Source organism: Gallus gallus, chromosome 1 (assembly GCF_016699485.2).
Source record: "Gallus gallus isolate bGalGal1 chromosome 1, bGalGal1.mat.broiler.GRCg7b, whole genome shotgun sequence".
In the NCBI taxonomy this organism is placed as follows: Eukaryota; Metazoa; Chordata; class Aves; order Galliformes; family Phasianidae; genus Gallus; species Gallus gallus.
In genome coordinates this window covers 59,711,849-59,735,570 of record NC_052532.1, presented here as the reverse complement: position 1 = coordinate 59,735,570, position 23,722 = coordinate 59,711,849, and positions in this window count along the sequence as shown.

Genomic DNA, 23,722 nt, shown 5'->3' with positions numbered 1-23,722 from the left:
CACGAAGGAGCATCTTGTTCTGTGCTTCATCAGAAAACACCCATTTTTAGCAGGGACGTGTTTAGAAGGTGGTGTCCTTCGCTTTTCACCTCCTTAGAAGCATAATATGCAAAAAGGCATAATGTCTGAAGTTATAATGTAGGGTCAATTTTATACTGACACTTGGTTTCGTATTCGGAATAGATTGAGATATGCCTCCTTTTGCATCACTCCAAACTGGGTTTTAAACACGTAAGTGGGGAAATTAACATGAAAATGAGTCCTTAAACTGCAGTGACTTGAAAGATGCAGAGCATGAAGAATTCAAATGGCTTTCACTCCATGACCCAGTTAAAATACATGGAGCAGAGCTGCAATTTGGTTGCAAGCATTTCAGAGTCATTGGGATGTGGAGGCTGCCTCCACCCTTCTGCCAGTGTAACTGTACGCTGGTACTCTGATGCAGACCAAAGAATGCTGCAAACATCCACAACGATTTTTCCCTAGAATACGTTTCCATTAGTTTGTCCTTTTTCTCAGGCTTTACGAGGGAGCAGGAAAATACTTGAGATTGCAGATGAGCTTTGCAGAGACGTGTAGAGGTATCACATGATCACCGGTAATGCAATAGAGGTACCACTTACACTGGTACTGAAAGTGCAACTGCCATTCCATGCTATTATGAAGTCCAAATGTATTCCATCAGAAGAAATAGAAATAAAATCTCAGCGGCATTTTCTATTATGTAAAAATGGCTTTGTTGAAGAAGGCATTGGTGAAAGTATCTGAATTCTAGGAACAGAGAAAATGAAGCCCTTCTTCTCTGTTCATTAGAGTAGGTATATTATTCATACGCCAAGCAATTGGGTAAGCTAATATGAAGTATTCTAGTGCTGCATTAGCTCAAAGTCAGTGTCCTTGCTCTGCAGAAGGGTAACAGAGTAGTACAACATCAGTGTGAAGGGCCTCGTGAAGCTTTGCCCTCAGGATCCCGGAGCTGCCTGACTTCCTCTGAGAAAACTCACACACCATTATGAGGGAAGCAGAAGTGACAAAGTTGTCATCTTTTCCACGATGCCTTTTGTCTCCTTGTGACAAGCCTTCTTATTTTTATAGGAAAGTGTAGGAACAAGGGAAGCTTAGGGCCAGAGCAGCATCCCCCTGCATGGGAGCACAGGCAAGGACAGACTCCAGGAGCTCCAGCCCCAGACCTGTCAGTGAGAACTAAAGGAACAGCCTCGTTAGCTGACAGCAGCAGCAACACCTTGGTTTCCCTGTGGATTATCTGCTCGGGGAAAAGGGACAGAACATATTTGGCAAGTATACATGTTCTCAGTGTAATAACACGTTGCGGCTGCATTCCTTTTCTTTGCATTACTGGCTTCGAGTTTCAGTTCTTTTTCCTTTCATACTCATTTGCAGCTGCTGGGCAGGCTTTGAGGGAGCCTTGCGCAGTATCCACAAGCGTGACCTTTCCTGTATTACAGCAAGGATAAGCTGAGGCTGAGATAAGCAGCCTGATATCCTCCAGGCATCTCTGCTGCAGGTGACATCACTGGGGGAACAAATGCCAGCCCCTCCTGGTCACGCTCATTGCGGAGCCCCTGCTCTCCTCCCCTCGGTCAGCAACACAGAGCACTTTTTAATTGTCTCTGTAAATGACAGATTGTCTGATACAGGCAGAGCTGTGAAGCAGCAACGTGCACGCTGATTCCCGTGTCAGACAGCAGCCATCAGTTTACCCTCTTATGACAGTTTGGAGGTGTTCCCACCTCTCCTCCTGCCACCTATGGCTGGCCCTCAACAAGGCTTGGCCCTGTCTCTTGGACCAGGGCCACACAAGCGGTTTATCTGACACTGGCACAGGTGAAGATATGGAAACATGTTGCAGGGGGCAAGGAGCACACTGGCTCTCTGGGAAGCTTCCAGAGCAATCCTACAGCCCTATTCCTTTTCTGCTATTTCTGACCCTCTCAGCTGTACCACAGTCGTGTGTACCTTTTCCAGGCATGGGTAGAGGGAACCTACTGAGGGAGTTCTGAGAATCAAGTGGCAATTAGGGCTCCAAGCTCTTTCTCTGTTAGCCCCTACTATGCAGCCTTCTCTTCTTAAGGCTGAATATACCCAGCTCCGTCAGTCTTTCCTTGTACATTTTGTACCTCTGCTCCCCGATCACATCAGTGGCCACCCACTAACATCACTTCTGTTTATCAACTTTTTTTCCTACCAGCGAGCCAGAACTGGTCACATTATGCCAGATGTGGCTTCACAAGTGCAGAATAGAGGAAAACAATCACTTACCTCAACCCACTGCCTCTGCTGTTACTAATGCAGCCCAGTGTCTTTTGTGCTTGGCTCTCATTCACGCAGTGGCACATTCTTGACTCACATTCAGCTCGATGTCCATCAGGACCTCTAGGTCCTCTTATGTAAAGCTAGTTTCTAGTCAGCCTGTCCCCAGTTTGTACTGTTGCATGGTGTCACTATTTACAGGGTGCAGGACTTCACATTTGAAGTCTTGAACTTCATGATGCTCCTGTCACCAGATTCTTGTTCATGCCTCCCGGGATGACGACTCCCAGTATATAAAATAGCTGCAAGTAATAACACAAAAGAGATGACAGTCAGCCTAATGGCATTGTATAAACTAAGAATTCAGCAGGACTGACAGCTGTGCTATACTCATCCTTCTACTAGAAAACACCGTGCTGCTGTCCTTCATGGGATAGTTGATGTCCTTACTTTTGAAGAGAAAACCAAAGGATGATGCTTGTAACAGAAGAGGCCAAGAGAATTCCTCTGAGAAGATTTAGTGGATAGAATTAAGGTGCCTTTTTGTCTTTATTTCCAGTCCCAGAAATCAAAATTATTAGCATCAGCCCAAAGCACATCTTCTCATCTGAAACAAAAAAAAAGATGCACTTTCCTGTGACCTTAACTCAGTCACACAGGTCAAGCAGCAAAAATTAGATGCTTAAAATAACAACTAAGCTGAGCTTCACTGCTCCTCTACACAGGCATTTTTCCACAGGACAGAAAAAAAAGTGAGCAGTATTTCCTCATCAGATCTGCTTAGTCATTCAAATAAAAAGACAACAGCTAGGTTACAACAAGCAAGAATTAAAGGGAAGATAATGCCGTGTTCTTAAGTCATGCAAAGCCTAAATGCCTATTGCTCAGAGTGAGGGGGAAAATGGTTCCTCTCCATGAACTGTGCTGACAGCAATATCTGTATCTTGCTCTTCCTGTTTTCACTCTTGCCCACACAGCAGTGGCTTTCAGTTGGCTCATTTCTCTCGTCTAGCACAGCATGTTGAAACACCATGCAGTAAATCAATGCAAATCAATTCCTAAATCTGCTAGAAAGAGGCAAGTGTATACTATTTTTAAAGAAAATTAGGAGGAGCTTACCAACTCACGCAGAAACTTGGGGCAGATTCCAATGTTCAGACGTGGTTGGCGGGAAAACAACTGTGAGGACTTTCCCATCTGAAGGAGGAGGTGGGCAGCCTGGACAGAGGATGGAGATGCCTGCTGTCACTGTATGGTTAACAAATGACACTCCCTTTGGAATGACTTGGGTTACTGTAAGCCAGAGAGACTCAACTCCCTTTCCCATGACTTCAGCAATTTTCTGGATTAAGGCCCAATACAAGTGTGCCTGAACTGTCCGTGATAAAAAGCTGTTGGAACAACACCAGCAGAGTTAGGGTGAACATCTTTCCCACTCACCTAAAGTCTCCCCAGAGGGGGGCCAAAATTGATTCTGGGGAGCATAATAATCGAGGAATAATAACTTGGGGAATGGGACCTCACAGATACCTCCCTTTCAGCTCACACAAACTGAGGGGTCTGGAGGCTGCAGGGAGCTCAGGCCCATCTGCTGGACTACTCGTGTTATCCCAATGCAGCAGCTCAGTGGACCAGTCCCAGTCCAGCCCTCTTCCTCCACCTGGAAGCCACAGGGAGCTTAGGGCCATCCTCTGGGTTCCTCCTGTTCTCCAGCACAGCAGCACAGAGGACACCAGTCCCAGTTCAAGTCCTTCCCTTTTGCTCAGAGCTTGGGGAAGAAGAGGTGAGAGGGCTTGGGGAAGGATGAGGATGGGCAACGGGGAAGGAAAGGTGAAGGAGCAGCAGCTGGCACTGGGGCTCTCTGGCAGATGATGACATTTCAACAACTGGGGGGCAAGGTGTGTGAGGAGTGGCTGAGGCCCCTTAGTTTGTACAGGCCAGAGCAGAGGGGCAGTGCTGAGCTCTGCTCTGTGTGACAGCGACAGGGCCCGAGGGAACGGCATGGAGCTGTGCCAGGGGAGGGGCAGCTGGGGGTGAGGGACAGGGTCTGCACCAGAGGGCGGTGGCCATGGAATGGGCTGCCCAGGGCTGTGGACATGGCCCTGAGTGCTTGGAGTTCAAGCGGCACTGGGACACCGCTCTCAGACGTAGGGTTTGATTTTGAATGGCCCTGTGTAGAGACAGGAGCTGGACTCGATGGTCTTTGAGCGTCCTTTCCACTCAGGAAATTCTAAGAACGATTTCTGCTTCTTCTCACCCTCCTCTATTCCTCTTCCACAGCTTTCTCTCTTCCATGACTGCTGAGTTGCATGTTTCAAAAACAAGATTTCCTGAGTTCAAAGCATGGTAGACAATCTTGCAGCTATGAGAGAACTGGCAGAACGGTATCAGCTTTACTGGGTAACCTTGCTTCCAGAAGTAGCAGGAACCAGTACACCTCGCCGTGTGAGATAAAGATAGTATAATAGGACAGGAAAAGAAGAGGAAATAGTAATGACGATAAAACTATAAACAAAGCAAGTGACGCATATCCCAGTTGTCCACCACCCACTACCTGATGCCCAGCCCAAACTCTGACCAGTGGCCAACCCCCAGCCAACTCCTTCCCGTTTTGTTGTTCAGCACGACACCATCTGGTATGGAATATCCCTTTGGCCAGTTTAGAATGGCTGTCCTGGTTCTGTCCCCTCCCAGCTTCTTGTGCCCATTCCCAGCCCTCTCGCTGACAGAGCAGTGCAAAAAATAGAAAAGTCCTTGAATTAGTGTAAACACTGCTCAGCAACAACTGAAATATTGATGCGTGATCAACACTATCCTCATTCTGAATCCAAAACTCAGCACCACACCAGCTACTAGGAAGAAATTTAACTCTATCCCAGATTTAACCAAAACAGCAATGCGGACGTTGAGCAAATAGTCTAGCTATTAAAAAGGCAATTTCAGTTATCTTGAAACCCCAGGACATCTACAAGTATTTTCCGCCAAAGAAAAACATAAACATACACTCCAACTTCATCAAAATAAACTCTCTTAGAGGAACTCTACTTGCAAAAGCTCTTGCCAGCAATGAGGAAAGGAGATGCTCTCACAGACCACGTTAGTAACCAAATGCTTGGCAGAGTCAGATGGGATATAGGAAACATCTTTCCCTGAGCTGAGGCTGGACCCACAGTCTCCAGCACTATGTCCTGTAAGGTAAAGGGGAGTTTTTGTGATCTCCCTGCTTTGTGAGATAGGAGAATGATGCTCTTACAAAGCCCAGTGAGCTGCTGTTCTGAGGTGTAATAAGCAGGAGCTTGATGTCTGAGGCTGTCTTTTAGGACAGTCTTTATTATTCAGCTGCTGTGACTCATTCCTACAGTAGAAAACAGCCCTTCTGTGGGAGCCTGCATCTAAGCTCAAGTAGCTTTGCTTTGCCTTTACCCTAGGACATTGCATTGGAATAATCCTTTTGCACATGGTCACTTACTTAGTGTTCCTGATTCCTTGGCTGTGCCTGCAAATAATCTGAAATATCTACCTTGCTTTCTAAAGTGCCTCTCTTTCTTTACAGAGAGGAAGCTAATCTGCTCATTTCTACATTTCCATTCAGTGAGCAGTAAATCCAGGGAACAGAGTGTGTAGTAGAAACTCACTGTGGTACTGGCTACTAGATCTGCCCGAAGGATATCTTTTGTCCTAGTTCAGCTAGTAGGCCTACTTTATCCCTTGGATGCAATATACATCATGCAACTGCTGTTGGCTTGCTATCCATGAGACAGAAAAATAATCAGCCTAACCACAGAGAAATGACATCTATTGGCTCATCAGCCATTTCCCCTCCTCCACAACTCCTTTTGCTACAAAAAGGATGCCATCATGGGAAAGAATGTCCTTGTTTATTTTTCCCATGTGGTGAGCTTGAACTCACTTACCTGCTGAATCTGTAAGGCTACCTGTGAGCTGTTCCCTCTGCAAGCAGAAAGCCATCAGCTTGGCTCGGTGTCTGCCTGACAGCCACCTAGAAGGATCCAAGCAAGAGGTGGAGGCCCAGTAAAACACATGTTGTGCCTCACTCTGAAATAGATACAGCAAGATGAGCTGGCGAGGAAGAGAGTCAAATCGTCTCAAGCCACTGTAAAACCCAGACTGTGCTCTCAGTAATATGATCAGATCTGGGGCTAGATGATCAGCTTTGGCAGTTCTAATAGGGTCTGTCTGCCAGCACTGTAATTGTAAACACAACCAACATCTGAATTTAATAATAATAATAATGATAAAAAGCGATGTTACTATGGCCCACACCCACTGGGACATCTCATTTTTGCTTTGGCTTTAAGATAAAGGATGATGAGGATGTTTGGATCAACAGCTCCATTTCAGTCAGTGTTTCTGATAAGTCTGTCACCACATTTGTCTCTGGAAAATATTAAGCACAACACAGAGCTCATTCCTAGATGATGTACAAGCAGCTTGTTTTTCTCATTTCACCACAAATCTTATTTATATATACACTGCAAATAGATTGATACCACACACAGAGCACATCTATAGGGCCCGATTTTCCAGCGTTAAATTAGATTTATGATCTTGTAATTCCACGGACTTCAATGAGTTTTTACCAGACTAAAGCTGGTTCCTGAGGAGAAAGGATGTATTATGAACTTGCACATACTACTTGTCTACCCACCCAGAAACATTAGTGTAAGCACGCACCTGGCACAGATGGTAACAGTTAAATTTGCCTCATCTTTCCTTTTATAAGACTATGATTTCAGTTGTTCACAACTGCCAAACATTCAATGTTCAGGCAGAAATTTTCCCTTTAATGTGTTTGCCTCAGGCTATGTATTTTCAGACAGTTCCCACAAAAATAATCCAGGAGTTTTTAGGATGAATTTAGGGAGAACGTTTCCCTAAAACCAAAGGCTCCAACTGCTTTAAACAGAGTATCTCAAAGCTTTGAGGTAAGAATTCAGAACACTGAAAGGAAGTGTTATGTTGTGTTCCAGAAATGGATGTGCTGCTGCCCTGGAAATCCATCCACAATCCTAAATCAGCAGCTCACACTGAGCTGTTGGCTTTGCACTGGCCCTGAGTTACCTGCACTGGCCCTAAGTTACCCAGCTGTGCCATCACTGGTGTGTTCTGCTGCAGTGGGAGATCTCTGCGCTCAGACAAGGCAAGCGGCAAACCCACAGTGGATGCTTACAAATCCATTTGTAAGGAACTGCATGATGGTGCTATATGCGTTCCGCCACACAACCATGTTGTGATTGCAACAACTGTTTAGGATGGCTGGGTTCAGAGGGCCACAGAGGCAGCAATATGGGTGAGTGGCAAACTTCAGAAAAGGGCAGATAGGGGGATCAGGGAAGCTACCCTAAGTTAGGTTGGCTTTGTATTTTATTTTATTTATAAGTAGCTACTGACAGTGTCCTGAAAAAAAGAATCCTCACTACTTCCCTTGCTTAGGCAGGGCTACACTCATTTCAGATGTTTACCCAAATACAGAAAATATTGCAAAATGATTTGCCAAGGTAGCCAAGAAGGCCAATAGCATCCTGGCTTATATCAGAAATAGCTCAGCCATCAGGAGCAGGGAAGTGATTGTCTCTCTCTACTCTGCTCTGGTGAGGCTGCACCTTGAGTGCTGTGTTCAGTTTCGGTCCCCTCACTGCAAGAAAGACATTGGGGCCCCGGAGCATGTCCAGAGAAAGGCAACAAAGGTGTGAAGGGTCTGGAGCACAGGTCTTACGGGGAGTGGCTGAGGGAGCTGGGATTGTTCAGTCTGGAGAAGAGGAGACTCAGGAGAGACCTTATTGCTCTCTATAACTACCTGAAAGAAGGTTGTGATGAGGTGGGGGTCGGCCTCTTGTACCACATAACTATCAGGACAGCTAGAGGGAATGGCCTCAAGCTGCTCCAGAGGAGGTTCAGGTTGGATATTAGGAAAAATTTTTCTCTGAAAGAGTGGTGCTGGAATGGGCTGTCCAGGAAGGTGGTAGGGTCATTGTCACTGGAGGTGTTCAAGAAATGTTTAGATGTCCTTTGGGACATGGTTTAGTGGGGAAATATTGTTGGTAGGCGGATAGTCGGACTAGATGGTCTTAGAGGTCTTTTCTACCTTAGTGAATTCTACAAGTCAGTGATGTGCCTCTCTTAGTGTGTGGAGAGTCTGTAGATCATTTAGGGTGGACTTGACCTTTGGAGTTAAAAGGCCCATCACCGCACTTCTACTCTAAGGAGAGACAAGGACCAAGAAATGCTTTTCTGTAGTTGCTTATTGCAGATGTGGAGGATCTCTGTGGTGTAAGACAGAACAGCACTATGCACGGACGGTATCTATCCTGTCACCTCGCTCTCAATGATGACACCTAGATGGTGGAGTAGAAGAAAAAGACCACCATCACAAGAGACAAGGTGATTGACAGAGAAGGTGAGACAGGAGGGTTGTCTGTGTGTGCACTCTTCCACTGTGACTCAAAGCAGACCCCACATTCTTTAGTCATGTGAAGAGATCCCCAGCAGGGAATATGGCCCACCAGTTTTTAGAGGCTGGCCTAGCAGGCCAAAGGTTCCCAAACCCCATATTCCAGGAGTTCACAGTAAAATCATAAAAGCATAGAATCATTAAGGTTGGAAGGACCACTAAGATCATCCAGTCCAACCACTAACCCATCCCACCATGCCCACTAACCTCAGTGTCACATCCACACGTTTCTTGAACACAAGCAGGGATGGTGACTGGATGGTGACTGGTGACAGGGATGATCACATCCCTGGGCAGCCTGTTTCAACACCTCACTACTCTTTTGGAGAAGAAATTTTTCCTAATATCCAACCTGAACCTCCCCTGGCACAGCTTAAAGCCATTCCCTCTAGTGCTATTGCTAGTTATGCAGGGGAAGAGGCTAACCTCAACCTTGTCACAACCTCCTCTCAGGTCATTGTAGGGAGCGATAAGGTCTCCTCTGAGCCTCCTCTTCTCCAAACTGAACAATCCCAGTTCCCTCAGCCACTCCTCATAAGACCTGTGCTCCAGACCCTTCACAGTTCTGTTGCCCACAGCACAGTGAATGGTCTTGTTATAGAACATTCCACCTTTAACTTACATTTATTTTGATGTTTAATGCAACTCTGCCGATCCACTGCTTACCATGCATGGTGGCCACTGCCATTTGTGGGCTGCAGACCACCCTGCCAGCATGAAGAGCTCTTCTTTGCTTCTACTGTACACTTAGCTCAAGTGGAGGTCTCTGCTAAATCTCAGCCTAAATAGCTCAGCCATTTTGCTGACCCCTGTGAGAGTACATATGGCTCCATATGGTGGGAAATCTGTTTTTTCAATTTGCTCCTAAGACCAAGCATAGAAAATTATATACAAAGCTATGGAAAGAGAATATTATGGTTGCAGAATCAAGCACTTACAAGTCAGGAACTGTGTGACAAGGTTTCAGTTACATAAAAGAAAGTTCTAAATAAATATGTTTTGATAGCCAAAAAATGCTCTCTGAAAGACAGGCTAGATAAATAGAAATAAAAGAATGAGGCCACTTTGTTTGAGAACAGCTTCTTAAATCATGATTGTCTTTCCAGACCATTTCCTTCTCTCCTCCCTAAACTCCTGCCAAATTGCAGCAAGGTTTAACATGAACGTTTCACAAAAGGTTGATCTTTGTACTTGAGAGATAAGAAAAGTCTGGGCTGTGGAAGTGATTTTTTTTCTTCGGTCATTTTTGAAGAGTTATAATGGTGTAAATTGAGTACCTTAAATTCACCGCAATGAAAAACTGCCGCACGATGTAATTCTTCCTGTTATTTTTCTTCCTCTGTAAAGATGACATTCATCCCTGTGGTGGGTCCACTATACTTAAGGAAGAGACTAATCAATATGAAATCTGCTTTCTGCAAAGGTAGAAAATAAGATTTCAGAACAAATGCATTTAGGGATGCACAACAATCCCCAGTTTCCCCACACTTGGCTATCATTAGATATACACCAAACAAGTGCCATATTTGTTAAGCTTCAGCAAGGGAAAACTATCTCCTGCAAAGCCAAGGCAAGGCAGTGGCTTGCTGTGAGGGAAGTAGAAGCTTCCCCAGGCCAAGCTGAAGGAGAGCAGCCAGCCAGCAGTGAGTGTGCAGCCCATGATGGAGTTATCTTTTGAGCAGTGATGAGGACCAGTTGGGTCCCAGCTGATGTAAGGGATTTTGGATTTGGGATTTTGATTTGGCAGCTGGACAGTACCAGGGAGGCTAAAAAAATCAAAGCAAGATGTGGCAAAGCAAACAAGCAAGTCATATAGAACCAAAATAAGTTGAAACCCTCTCCCTTGCAAGAAGCCCTCCCTGCTCCACAGCAGTCACAAGCTTTGTAGAGTCCTATTTGCACATCAGGAAGGGAACCTGAAGCAAAGTTTAGAAATCTGGTGACACTGTTCACACAGGTGCTACTACAAAAGAGCTCTTCCTATAGGGAGTGGGATTTCCAGATGCCAATCAGGCAGGGAACTGATAGATGAAATGAATATGGGAGCAGCACAGGCTGCAAAGGGCTGGACTAAGCTGTAGGACAGCCACAGCTTGAGGCAAGGATCAAGTACAAAGTGATGGTTATTAGCAAAGGAGGTCTCAGCTGAAAGGGCAACAAGCCCAATTCCTACCTGTCAGGTTCCGCCTTTCACTGATAGAAGCTGTACGCTCTGTACAGAGCATTTTACCAGCCCCCCAGTCTGCAGGCATCGGTGCAGGCAACATCACAGCTCTGGAGAAGGGCCAGCAGAGTTCAAAGCCCTTTGCTGGAAACCAAAGCAACTCTGACAAGCATAGACATAAAATTTATGAGCTCCTGATTGCTAAAAGCGTATGTTTGGGATATAAAAATGTAACAAATATGCCACCCACACTGTTTATTCTTTTCTTATGTGTGGAGATTTGGGCTAGCATGTTGAAATACAAAACAATCCGAGCATTTTTTTTGATAGGATTTATGGCATTCCTAGACTGACATTTAGTATCACAGTTTGCAGTTGAGCAGATTATTCAACAAGCCACCTGCCTCTATAACTGTCACTGGTCGGGCCCAGACTTGGTTTATGTACAACTGAGAGGAACTCCTGTTCTTTCAGTTACTGCCTGTTTACAGGGTTTCGTGGCACACAGCACTGAAAAAATCAATTTGTAGACATAAAAGACAAGGGTGAAAGCCTGGCATGATTTATCTTGTTTGGAAGTTGTAGAAAGAGGCATGTGAAATCTGCATTCCAGTACAGATCAGGACAGCCCACAGAATAAATTGGCACTGGCAGCCAGAGACCCCACAGAAACACAGCAAATCACTCGCAGAGAAGGGTTGGGGATTGTCAGGTGGGCTGGCAGAGGGCCTGCAATTTTTACATCTGGAGCTTCTTGAGCCTTTCTGAAAGCACCAACTTTGCCCAAAGGGGATCTGTCTGACTTCTCTGGTGCGAGTTCTGCTGTAAGGTAGTAATGCAGCCATATCCATGGTGACAGGATGTGGCAGAGGCGAGTCAGGATGGCATGCACTGTATGTAGTGTTCAGACAGCCACACCACAGGCTAGCCCCAAAAACTACCCCTCTCAGTGCCTCCACACTCACCAGGAGAAACAGAAGCAGTACTTGGAGGTAAGTCTGCCCAAGTGCAGGTGCAGCAGCTTTGGTTCCAGCATTGGCTGTACAAGCAACCCTCGTGTCCAGCTGCATGCTCAGGCAGCTGTATTGGAGTCATGGAGTAATTTAGACCAAAGAGATCTCTGCAGGTCATCTAATCCAACTTTCTGCGTGGAGCCTTGTCCTCATTCACTGGGCTGAGACACAGGCTGCCCCATCTGCTCCACTGCCTCTCTGGTCACAGAGACACAATTACCTACTTGTGTTTCTAAAACCAGAATATTTGTGGCTTAGTGTTAAGGCTGGGATGCTCTTGGGCAGAAGAAGCCATTGATAAATTCACTGGTAATCCTTACAACTCTTTATCACAGCGGAGCATAGAGAGGGCTCCATCAATCTGTCAGTTTGGTGCTAATACAAAATCTAGCAATTTCCTGCTCTGCAAGAAAAAAAAAAAAAAAAAAAAAAAAAAAACCCATTTTGTGTTTCCCTGGGGTCTAGTTGCAGTAGAGACCAGGGAGACCAGGAGCTGAATGTTTCCGGAAAAGGAGTGTTACACTGAAATAGCTTGCAGGGCAATTGGGTGTTCTCCATGTCTAAGACGTCTGTATAGACAAAAGATTGATCTTCTGACCTGATTATAGGTAACAGAAATTGCTCTACTTCAATGAGGATCTCTTCCACTTGGAAGAAATTTGCTGGCATGACAAATTTTTTTTCACCGGGGTTTAAATGCGTCTGAAAGTATCTGGTACTTTTCTGCAAGCATCACCAATTAAGTTTTGAATACTGCAAAGGAGAGGAAACCTAAATCTCTGTTGCAAGTGTTGGCTTGTACAATGCAACATAACAAAAAACCTGCCCTTTTGGGAATGATAAATGGACAAATCCATGACATACAAAATTAAAATCATAGAACAGTCTAGGTTGGAAAAGACCCATCTGAGTCCCATCACTCAACCATGTCTCTTAGTGCCACATCCACATATCTCCAAAGTACCTCCAGGGATGGGGACTTGATAGCTAGCTGAGCTCTACCTGAACCTGATCTTCCTAAAAGCGCTCATTATTAAAAAAAAAAAAAAAAATTACATTTACATAATTCCTGAGGATCATGGGATTAGAAATCATACACAATAAAAATCCTGTGGCATGATTTCTGGCATGTAACTGGAAATGCTTCTTGTGTTTTACTGCAGAAGGATATAAATGGTTGTACTCTGCTTCTGGTGCTTTTTCTCTATGGTTGGCACTTCCCAAGCACAGAATATAGACCTGCAGGCAAAGACTGGATGATGGTACATCAATTGCAGAAATGAGTTCTGTCTGGCACAGGCAAGATGGGTTGTCTCTTTTTACAGCCATTATATGAATTATATGAATTCTAATATATACCGAGAAAATGTCCCAAGCTCATAATCCTGAGGACAGGCCCTTATGCTAAAAGCAATCTTGTTGTAAATGAAACTTAATACCCATTCAGCAAGTGAAGGTGATGACATATATTGAAGAAAAGCTCTTGAGCATCAAGAGTATTGAGTAAAGGCATTCCATCGTTCCCCGAGTTACATAATTATCAGGCCAAATGCAGGATAAAGGTAGGAGCAGGAGGGGGAAAAAAAATAGTAACCTAGATTGCTAACAAGGGCTTTTTGGAAAACTGCCAAGAAAGATGTTTAATGGAAGTTACAGCATCAAATATAATGTGCACAGAGACTTATGATTTTCTTCTCTCAAATACTGCTTCCTTGGATGCTCAGTTGGCCTGGAGAATCAAGCTGATGCTGAGTGCTGAGATTTCATCTTCCTTAAATCTGCCTGGCATACATACTTTGCCAGAAGGAACTCATGAACACTTCAACAAAGTGAAAAATAAATCTATTATTATTTATTAAATGTTAGATATTTAAATGTTAGTTTCTTATAGCTGAGCCCAATACAATCTTATGAACCTAAATGCTGCTATAGACCAAACTATAGCATCAGAAATACCAGTAAAACCTACAGAAATGTCTTTTGCTATCAGCTTCCCTAGGAAATGCTGAACTTGAAGCAGCTGCCCAGCACTACCACAGAGATCACACCAATTTAAATCATCACACTTCGTGGTTCTGTTTTGTAGTACTTAACTGATACAACAAGCAGACAAGTAATAAGGAAGTCTTTCTCTCAGTGTCATCCCTCACCATCTTTCTCCCTGCTTTCTGGCTCCTGTAGCAAGGCAGGCACATGGTGAAAAAATGTTTCAAGCCAGTGGGTGGCATCCAGTATTATATTCTGGATGTGTCGTTGGTGGTTTGAATATGTCAGATATTTTTAGCTACTGTAAGCAGTTCTAGGCAATCAAGTATTGTAATCAAGAGTATGCCTCAGCTATATTTGTTCAGTCAGAATTTTAAAGATTCAGGTTTTACAGCTCTCTTAGCTAATGTGGCAGGATGGTATAAGTGTAGTTGCGCCCTGTTTCGGTGTAGCACGGTCATTTTCAGAAGTACGATCTTTTGCAGAACTCCCCACTGTGCTCAGCTGAGCAGATAGTTATTTCAGTAACAGCAGCTTTCTGCAAGGAAATAGGAAAGGTAGTCCTGAGCCTGGCTGGAGATGTTCAGAGTTACCCGTGACTGTGAAAATCTCTGGGTTCCAGTGGGCTACAAAAGCATGCTATTTGAGAAATGACAGAGATTGTAGACAAAAAATTAGAGAAAAGCCAACCCTTTCCAGACCAAGCAGGAAGCCTACAGAAAGCCCGTGATCACTGCTGCCGTGATCAGAAGCAGCAGGAGGGGAGGCCAGGTCTCCCTGCTGCTTCCACCAGCACTTGCTGAGCTGCCTCCTTGCAGCACAAGGACGCGGCCTGCCGCCGTTCAGCACCGCGGACAGCGCCCGCCCGCTCCTGCCCTGCCCACGCGTGTTTCCCCCGGCCGCGCTCCCAGATGAAGAGGAGCCATTGGGGAAGCGCTGGGCTTGGGTGTGTTTTGGCAGACCTGCATCTGAACTTGGAAGGCTCTGGCTCTGCAGTAGTCACCTGGGTTTGGTAACTCTCTCAAAAGTAACAGTAGGAATCTGGAAGAGAATTCCAGTGCTCTAAATTGCCAAGAAGCAAAAACATTGATCTTGTATTAACATCTCTGTATTTTCTCCCTAGACTTGTGTGTACCTGGGTGTCCCTCTACCTCACTGCCACACATTGATCTCAGACCTTCCTGCAGCCTTCTCTCTTCTCCCTGGTTCTCCGTACACCCATATGAAAACAATGCATCTGTGCCTTTCATTGCTGTACCATCGCAAAGAAGTAAAAACTCGATGGCAGAGCTTCAGTTATTGCAGCTATCTATCATCCACACTAGGGCTTTCCAGGTCATGAGTGCTCCCCTCCTTTTCACTGCAGTAATGCAAAGTAAATGATTGCAAGTGCATTTCTCCACCTTTGAAAGCCCATATTTCCCCATGTAGCCTTCACCAGTTGGCTCTGCTGTCCTGGAAAAGCTTAAGAAGACAAAGGTCACAACCTATTTCCCTGAAAACTCCAGAAATCACTTCATTCTTCCAAGTCCTTCATGCTTAGACCCTTCATCAGTGTGTTGTTTCTCCTTCTCACATTCTCTTGTGAATGAGCAACCTACAGACACCTGCTGAAACTTTGCAATTCAAAGATCCACTGCTGATTTCTCAAGTACCTTCTCTTTCTATACCTCCTCCTCGTAACTTGTCAGAAGTCAATATAAGACAATAATGTCAAACTAGTCTGCAGAGAAGCCACCCCTGTATGTCTGCTCAGATGAGTGCAAAAGCATGAATAGAGAGACTTAAGAATGTTCACTGCTGCAACATTATCCTATTTGATTATTCCATTCACAATCTGACTCTTACCTCCCACACACCAGCATTTCTAATAGAGCACTTCCATACATGATACAGACCTCTTTAGTTCATGCTCGAGCTTTTGGACTGCTCAGAGGAAGTGACATACCCTTGCAATTGAACCTAATGGTACTTCAAAGCAAGCTGTAGTTTCCAGGGTTAGAAATTGCATGGCAGTGGGACCCATGCCTAATGCTTATTACTTTTTCTGCTCATTTCCTTTCAAATGCAAATTCTAATCATCCTCTGACTGTCTGAAGCAGAGCCACCTCATTCAAGATTATTGCCATTATGACATTTTGAACAAGACAAAAACACCTGCCCTCCTAATCATCCCTGCACACACAGCCCACCCAAGCTACTCTGCCTCTGCCATCCCCTAATTCCCACTGCCCAGCCTACAGAAAGAGCAGCAAGACTGGCTAGATGAAATCCTGAGCAATCTTACCTGATCTCAGAGGTGACTCTGCTGAAGGTTGACTAGTGTCCTCCCAAACTCCCTCCCAGACTAAAGTGTTCTGAGGTTCTACGTTTTCACACAGGGATAGTAACATAAATTGACAAAAGCTTCCACTGTGTAGCATACTCTGCCCCATGAGTTACATTTTCTTTCTTTCTCCTAATCCTAAAGGACAGACAAATGGCCAACATAGAGCCCGGGATCTGGACAACACATGCAGAGAGACTTGCCACATTTAGTCATCCCAAATCACAACCATACCTACCTTTAGGTGCTTCTGTTCTGCAGATTTCCAGGCTGCTCCTCCTGACTGCCTTTTCAAGGTCCTATAACTTTGATGTTCATTGACTATTTTTCACAGCAGTCACTGACGAAGTGCTGACCTGAACACAGCCTGACAAGCTTTCTGAATGCTGTAGTGTCATTTACTCGTGTTGGAGCACCCACAATGAAAGACAAAAATGAAAAGCATCAAAAATGTCACAATAGATGGTGCAATTAAGGCAACGTATCACACTGTGAAACAGAAGAAAAACTATAGCTCAGCTCCTGGGCAAGGAAAGGCTGTAATTTACTGTAGCAAGCAAAGCGTATGCATCAAATTACTCCCATGTTTCAGAATCTCTCATGTATGAACGTCAGCAAAACTGACTGCACACTTGCACACAATCAGCAAACAAAAAGTGGAGGCTTTCTTTTCCCTAATCAGATGGTTATAATCCTCCTGTTTCTCTTCTCCAAATAAAACCACCTGAGGTGTATTCATGTTAGCACACTTACCCACCCGACCTGGATGGTTCATTCCCCTGAGCTTTCCTTACAACAAAAGAAAGTAGGTTTTCCCAGAGGGTGATTTAGAGCAGCCAATGGCTTAGAAGCACACCTCTGGCCCTTGCCTCCTCTACTACAGAAGCCTAACAAGATAAGCTTCCTAAATTCAGTGCCTGAAATCAGGTGGTGTGTCTTTTTTGTTTTTCCCTTTCTTTTCTTCTTATGTCCCCATTAGAGCTACATACACTAGCAGTTACCAATTTGAGTCTTCAAAGATTATATCTACAGCTGGTTATTTTGTCCCCCCTATTTGTCTTCAACCAAAAAGATATTATAATAAACAGTAAGAAAATGGTAACAAGAAAATAATAATAATACTTTGTGAAACAGAAACCATCCAGGAAAGGACAAAATGCTTTCCAATGCTTTCATACAGCTTCGGAAATTCTGTCAGTGTCCTGTTAGGCAATCTCCTGCAGCAGAATAAATCTTGGGCTCAGGCTTCCCATAATAAGAGTGACCTTGGATGAAAGCCACAGAGATGGCAGCAAAATAAACTAGCATATGTCCTTTGACATTATGTTTAAGTAGCTTTTATTTTCTGCAGCAGTACTGGCAGAAAGTAAAATCTGGAGTTAAAAGTCAACTGCAACTCCCTTCCCCATGGAAAGTGAAGGAAAATTTAACACTTTTTTTCTGTCTTCCTCAGAAATAGAGCAAGAATATCAAGTGATAAGATACTTAGAGTTAATAAACAAAGCAGTTCTTTTTTCTGTCGTCTCTAAGCTAGGATTTGTTTGCCTCATGTTTCCTGTATCTTCCCCAACCTGCTGTACAGTTATGGAACTTCATTCAGTCAGGCCCCTATTCAGTAATTAGATACTGAAACACTGAAAAAAAAAATGCTCAAGATCTGCTTAAAAACGTTTTAATACACCTGATCATCTACAGCAAGTAACAAAATAAGAGAATCCCACGGTTACTAATCTATGTTCTGTGGCAATATCTAGCAGCAGAAAAGTCTGGCTTTGTTCTGCAGTTCTTCCTAATTCAGTGCAGCAGAGCCACAAACAGCAGCCACCCCCAAGGGCAGCACATGGGAGAGGGGGAAGACGTGTGTGAGAGAAGGTTGTGCACGTGAATGCCTTTGAGAGGAGGAAGCCAGAGCCACAGCTAAATGAGTCTGCTTACAGAAAGCAGAAGCTGAAGGTTTACAACAAGATTTTCATGCCCCCGAAGATTGCTGCAACAGAGAGAACAGTGAGATGATAGCAAAATCTAGTGAGGGTGGACAGGAGATAAACACAAGCAGTCATCTCTACCTCTCTGTAAGAGGCAGCAAGGCAAGATTTGCAACCACAAACAGCTGCAGTCATGCAGTGGCAGTGGTTTTTTTGGGTATGCAGTCACTAACAGAAAATCCCATTAAACAATCAAATATGACCATGCTAACAGTGAAGGGGAAACCACCACAAGCTCCGAGACAGCCTGAGACAGCAGAACAGCCTTTGGCAACCAGGAGAGGCCTTTGGTTCCTCCAGACTGCTGGCTCAGAAGGCCCAGGGTTCTGAACATAACTGTGCTTGCAGGTAGGAAGAGCTCAGTGGGAGAAAGTCAGCAGCCTCCTTACCTCAGACTGCCTGGACACTCAGTGGTCTGTCTGATCAACAGTTCTGTGGGATAAATATTCTGCAATTGAATGATACAAGTAACAACTCTTCCTTGGGGCAATTTCCATACTTGCCTTTCCATGCCTGGGGACTTCTTGGGCATGGGTTCTATCTAGGCTAGCCTGCTTTTTTTCCCCCACAATGAAGGCAGTCAGTCTTTCTTGAAAAACTATCAATTAAAAAAATAGGGTAAACAGCATGATTTGCTCAAATTGAATTGATTTTTCTTTGGCAAAACTCAGCAATCATGATCCAAAGAACCAGATTCCATGTAGCTGCATAGTCTTGCTTCCAGGTGATAGACTTTGGAGATGTCTACTCATACAAATCATAGCTGGTTCTGCTCTGCACACATTCAGACACATTATGGCGTGGTTTTATTTAACCCAGAAAGACTCTCATGGCAGGAGGAAAACATGAGGCGGGGTTTGCCTTCTTGTTACTGAGAGCTTTTCCAGAATACAGCCACAACCACTGCTGAAGTGCAGATATCAGCTCTACAGCTGTGGTCAAATGCCTACGTAACAGTACAGCCATTTGTCTCCACTACTGCACCTTGCATAACCTCTTGAGGTAGAGTCAGGTGCAAGGCATGTCCTGCTTGGAAGGACTGTGTGGTTTATTTATATTGAATGGAGCCACAAGACTTGGAAACTGCAGGCACCCTTATTTGTTGCTGTTGCACGCCATGTTCTACAAGGTGCTGACAGGTAAAAGGCCAGTAGCATTAATAATAGAGAAAACAGGCACTCAAAACACCAATACGGCCTTTCCAGACTACATATATCTTTTTTTTTTTATTATTCTGAATTTCATTTGTATGACTACAGAGAGTTTTTCTGACGTACACACAAATCCACGTAGCTTGAACCCTGCCAGAAAAAACAAATTCCTTAGGAATTTGTGATTGAGGTCCCAGTGATTTCATCCAATATGTAATTAAATTATTTCATTTATGCATTTAACATACCTGATACCAAGAGAAAGCAAACACTGATCATCTTTCACCCTTACTGGGGACTGACTAAACAAAATTACTATTTTATGGGATTTTAAGTAATTCAGCTTACAAACACAACTTTAGCTAAAGATCAACGCTCTGTCAGAGGGCAGAAAGAGGCATGAGAACTATATATTTACTTCAGTAAAAAATACGCTCTTCAGAGCCTGTTAAAAGTGGCAGCAACCTACACCTTCACAATGGATCCAGCGTGTTTATTAATACCTGCAGAGAGGCCGTGAGCTTCACAGCACCCTGATGCGTGGTGGTGATGTTCTGCTCCCATATGTTTAGCTTCACTTCAAGGCCTCAAGAGTAGCTGACAGCTGGCAAGTCATTCATCCCACAGCTGAAAACCATTCTTCTCATCACATCAAGCAACCCACACAAGATACAACTGAACAATGTCACTGTTAGATAGATTAAAATTGCAGCTCAATAGAGGAGCTCACTGTTAATAAGCACTTTTATAAATTATCTACATTCTGGCAGAGCTTCTCTGGAAGGAATTAACACTGAACCAAGCACTAGAACCTAGTGAGTTTCTTGGGTGAAATCCTGATTCCATGAGAGCCAATGGCAAAGCTCCCAGGTACTTTTATAGAACCAGGATTTTAATCTCACATGCCAGCTGCAACACACTGCTACAGCTTTGGGCAAACTACACTAACAGCCTCCCAGTTATAAATATGTACCAATTGCCACTGCTCTTAGAGATACTGTGAAGGACTCTCAAAAGTTCCCTGTACAAAAAAGGGCATTATCAAACATTGCCATCTAGCAAATAGGCTCGTTCAGCAACTCACCATGAGGGAAATACTCCACCGATAAAAATACCAGGCTCGGGGCTTCAGCGGGATTGATCTTTTCTTCTGTGGAGGCTTGGAGATACCTATCCTCTTCATGAATTCCATGCACAGGCCTAAGCTTTGGTGCAATCCCCTCTCACAGGAATACAAGATCGCTATCTTCACCAATTTGACATTTTCAGAATTGTATTTGGATGATCTGTAATGATCTCATCTACATCAAGCATCAGTTACATTCTTTTACAGACAAACCATACGCGTAAATAGTAGCCTGAGAAAGCATGAGGTTAACAAACACTGCTACACAAATGCACTTAATAACTCTGGGTAACACATGCTATTGTTTAAAATTAATTCCGGGGTGTACTTGTAAATAAGTTTTATAGGTGTACTAAGAGAGGCTATAAAATAAGATTGGGCTCCTTGGTAGGTGGCATGTTACATTTTTTTAAGAAATATTATTCCTCTCATATAAATGCACAACAGATGTAACATTTGACCTACACAGTAAGATTTATTACTATTTTTAAAGCAAATTCAGTGCAGCTTAAAAGAACACTGTACATAATTCTTTAAGTTAGTAAGAGATTCTTCTTGTCATCAATGCACGTTTTGCATTTGTCAATTCTTGCCCTCAAAGCCAACCCACAGTTCACTATTTTAGGCTTCTACAAAGGTGATGATCCTGCAGTCCAACCTGGCAGTGTAACACAGTGATCTCCCTCTCGTCATGACAAACATGGGCTGTTACCTTTGCTTTGCTTACCTTTGCTTTGTTACCTTACTATGATTTTAATAATCAAAAGAAATCTGCACGGTCTCTTTTTGAACCAAAAATATCTCAGGTGGTTTATGCTAAATGCATTACCAACAGCACATACAACCCAAGGCAATTTTCACAAAATGCTTGTCAACGGTAAAAAAACTAAAGCCACAATGGAAGAACAGAACCTAGCTTACGTTGCTCTGTATCCATTTCTTTACCTCATGCGCTTTTGTGTAGATATGTATTGTTTCCTATTTTCTTCAGAGGCTGTTGTTCTGTTTTCTAAAAATAACCTGCCTGTACACAGTCTTCTCCTCTTGAAGCACCATCCATCTTCCTCTTAGGTCCATTTCCACAACCTCTGTGTGTAGAAAGTAGTGAAAAAGGGACGTATGCAACTTTACTAACACAATCATGTTGAAAACATCTGAAAATGAGGCACAATTCCCAGGCAAACACCTTCAATGGTAAACAGTCTTGTGAAAAATTCATAGGCCTACCCATCATGTAGTAATTCTGCATTGCAAGGACAAAAAAGGTTGAAAATTAAAACAACCAGACAAAATACTGAAATCCGGTTTCAAGAAAACACTCATTTTTGTTGCTCAGCAGCTTCAATTAGCAAATCATTTTTCAGACTTTGCATTTGTCTATAACTTCGTTACAACATAATCCAGGATGGGTCAGTAGGCAGAATCTGACCAACCCTCCCCCTTCCCCTCAGGTGATCACTAGAACCAGCACGGTTCCATTCACATCGGATAAATCAATCCATCTGCACGTACGTATCCCGCTCTACCATGCAACAGCCAAATGCTTAAGATTTTGAACCTCTCTACAGCCTACAAAGAGAACTGCAGCATTACCATCCACTTCCCTCATTTCTTTTCTTTTCTTTTTTTTTTAATGAGCATCTACCAATTTGTAATCAAACCTGCTTTCCGAACCTGAGCATTGCAGCTTATGTGGGGCTGCCGAAGGAGTCAAGTGCATTCTTTATCTGAAGAAAGGCATGGAACGCATTTCTTGAACTCTCCTCTAAAAGATCCAGGTGAAATCTGGAACAGTGCAGGATCATATCAAACATGTCACCTTAATTTAAATGGATGCCTTCCTGATTCCTAGTTCGTCATAATTGCATATGGCTGCAGATTCTTTTTGAAGCCACAAAGCTCCAAATTCAGGGAGTAGTTGGTAGTTAGCTGACACAGAGCCCCTTAGGTAGCAATTTGATAAGAGGTACGCTGACATTTTTTAAGCAATGCTGTAAACCCACGGAGTGTCTCCCACTGGTGACTGCACCATCAGCCACAGCAAGAGGTTCTCAGACTTTTTAAAAGGATACATTTGTTCTCTGCTGCAGAACACCCCACAAAGTCTCTACCTTGTAGTAATGGCTGTCATATTCATGTTGCTGACATCCGAGTAGATGCTGCATTTTCTATTTTAAAAGTAACTCAGTGCATTTAAATTGAGCATTGCAATTAGATCTGCATGCCAGGGAAGTTTCTATCCACCTAGTGAACAAGCACTTCTTTAGTGCTCTATCATTTTTACACTGTGATTTTATTTGTCAGTGGATTTTTGTTTGTTTGTTTTATGGGGTGGGTGGTTTACATTTTACATAAGTAATAGCAGTGGAAGAGATGTCAAAAGCAAGCAGCTTGACCTGTTCATACATCCTTTTTTCTGATACGATTTTATGCTAAGACTTTTTGGTATCGGGCATAGCGTTTAGCTTCTTCTAACACATCAGAACATCCACCTTTACTGTTTTCCATCTGTTTGGGTTTAGACTTGACATGTGAGAGAAGAGGGTGCTGTTTTCATTCACACTACCAAGACCCTGGTACCAATACCTGCTCTATGCTTTGCTGCAATGAGGGAAATGTGATTCCGTATGCAGCTGCAAAGATAAAGAATCTCTCAGACTTGTTTTATGTTCTCATTTGTAGGCAGAGATCCTTGAGGAACTCAATATTAGACTGTCTAACATTACTGAGAGATTGACTACTGCATAAACCAGAACTGGGGCTGAGTATCCCAATTACACAGTATGTTTTTGGTTATCATTAGAGCAAATGGAAGTGCAAGGTGTGGGGATTTCAAAATACCATTTTGAAATCCACCCATTTTAAGTAAGAAATCACAGAAAGGCTCCTCTCAAACTGCAGACAAAAGTGAGGGCTTTTGGAGTTCTGTATCACCTGCACATATTAAATAAGAGACTTTGTTTAGAGGTAGAAATGTTCTAGAGATAGAAGCAGAGGTAGGTTCCATTGTTTCAGGAGCAGTGGAATTTAAGAAATTTTGCAGAAGTTTAATTTTTTTCAAATATTTTGTATATTCCCTGAAATATCTGCTAACAGTGGTTGGCAAAGGGAAGGAAATGAGGAAAGAAAAAAGGCTGAAAAGTATTCTGGAAACAAAAGATAGTTAATCACTCATGTCGTCTACAATTCTTTTGGCTCACAAGTCTCAATACAGACACCTGCTCTGTA